At 51.1% G+C, this 2256-nt stretch overlaps 1 pseudogene; it reads left to right on the plus strand.

Annotated features, from left to right (window-relative positions):
* Positions 1-549: 549 nt before the first annotated feature.
* LOC130020208 (uncharacterized) lies at positions 550-725 on the plus strand (annotated as a pseudogene).
* Positions 726-2256: the final 1531 nt, after the last annotated feature.

Below are 2256 nucleotides of genomic sequence, written 5' to 3' on the forward strand. Positions count from 1 at the left end.
AAGCAAATGATTCATGTGACTGGGGAACAGTGTTCCCGTGTCATCCCCTCACCCCCCCCCAGACTAACTCTTCTTAAATAATTTGCATTTTCTTAGCTCACTTATACAAGATGTACTTCCTGAGACCCAGCAGGGGCTGCTCTCCCAGAAGCACCAGCACCCCTACCCTGGGTGTGTATTTAATACTTGCTTTTGCCTTCCTTAGACACGGCCTTGTCCTTAAACTTTTCCTCTGATGAGGACAAGAACCTCATGTGTGGGTTTAAGAGGTTCACTTCCCTCTCCTTTGACACTGTCACTGTCACTTTCCTCCTGTTGTTCATCAATTTTCTCGAGTGGGCCCAGTAACGTCTTCATTGTGAGACTTCTCGTTACTGTGTTTGGCATATACGAATGCGTCATGGGGAGCTTGCCAGGCTCTGCCGTGCAGGCGAGATACTCTCAGTAGCTTGCCGGGCTCTCCGAGAGGGGTGGAGGAATCGAACTTGGGTCGGCCATGTTGGCCGCTTGCAAGTCAAACGCTCTACCCACTGTGCTATCGTTCCAGCCCTCGCTTCTTGGCCTTTTGGCTAAGATCAAGTGTAGCATCCTTTGACACAAAAATAAATATTTCTATTTACTTAAAATTTTATTTGTGTGTGTGTTTGTGTGTTTAATTAAGGTGTCTGATTTGCAAAGTTGTTTTAATGGACTTGCAGGTCTACAACGTTCCAGCACCAATCCCACCACCAGAGTCAACATCCCTCCACCAATGTGCCCAGGTTCCCTCCCACCTCCCAGCCTGCCTGCTTGATGGGCACCTCTTCACATTTGTTGTCGTTTGAATTCCAGGCCTTCAGCGTCACTGGCTCTCTGGGTTTGATGGATACCACTTCCACACCACTGACACGTAAGCAGGTGCCCCCGCCCTCCCCACCCCCCCTCCCATCCCCCATTACCTCCCAACTATCTCTCCCCATTCAAGTTCTGAGGTTCCGGTAAGTTCCAGGCACCCGCGTTGAAGGGAAGGCGTGTGCAGGTTGAGTGGACTTGAGTGTAGCCTGCCCGCCTCATTTCTTTGTGGGTCTGGCGAGGAAGCTGTCTCCACCAAGGAGGAATCATCCAGGTCCTCCTGAATGCCTGTGACCTCCCCAGACCGAGCCCCCAGTCACACTCAGACACTGACCACGGGAGTTGTGGCTGTCTCTGAGATGATGAGGGCTAGGCGCACACAGAATCCCAGAGGTGGCAGGAGGTGGGCATTGTGCATTGTCTCTCCCTGACCCTGGGCTGGTCTCTTCCTGACCCTGCACAAGAGGTTTCCGTGATCCCAGAAGCTTGTTTGTGGTATTCTCTCCACCCCAGGAAGATCATGAGATCTGCCCAGGGCCACACAGCTCTTGTGTGGTCGAAGCTGCTTGTGATTCCAGAGATACTTCTGACAGTTGTTTTATCTTTGGGAAGTCTGAACTGGAAAACAAGGCTGCCCAGAAGAAAGACTCAATTTCCCACCCCGCTTGTGTTTTGCACTCTCTGCTGTCTTTGTTCCTCTCTGTAGGTGGGCACATAGAGGGTGAGGGTCAGGACTGCCCACCAGGGTCAGCAGAGACTGGGCCTGGTCACAGTACTAGACTCCTGCCTTTGGGCGTTGGTAACTCTCCCCTTGGCGAACTCACTATGGTAGCTCTCCTGTTCTCTCATTTGCACCTCACCCTAGCAGAGACCCACCCAGCTTGAAAATAATACAACAGAAAGTCATCTGGGGCTGGAGTGATAGCACAGCGGGTAGGACGTTTGCCTTGCATGCGGCCAACCTGGGTTCGATTCCCAGCATCCCATATGATCCCCCGAGCACCACCAGGAGTGATTCCTGAGTGCAGAGCCAGGAGTAACCTCTGTGCATCGCCGGGTGTGACCCCCACCATGAAAAAAAAAAAGCCAGGAAGTCATTTATGCTAGGAATCACTCAGCAGAGACTTAATTACAGTTTCACCTCTAATCAGCCCTAGTTCAGGAGCCAGGATTGGTAGATGTTCCACTCCCCCACAGCAGATCTGCTTTGTTTTTTTGTTTTGTTTTGGTTTATTTTTTTTTTTATAATACCCAGCTGTGCTCAGAACTTACTCCTGGCTCTGTGCTCAGGGATCACTTCTGGTGGGCTTGGGGGACCATAATATAAGGTGTGGGAATCTAACCCGGGTTGGCCTTGTGCAAGGCAAGTGCCCCACCCTCTACACTATCTCTCTGGCTGGAAGTCTGCTTTGTCGACTAATATAA

The sequence above is a fragment of the Sorex fumeus genome, unplaced genomic scaffold (genome assembly GCF_029834395.1).
Source record: "Sorex fumeus unplaced genomic scaffold, SorFum_2.1 ptg000010l, whole genome shotgun sequence".
NCBI lineage: Eukaryota > Metazoa > Chordata > Mammalia > Eulipotyphla > Soricidae > Sorex > Sorex fumeus.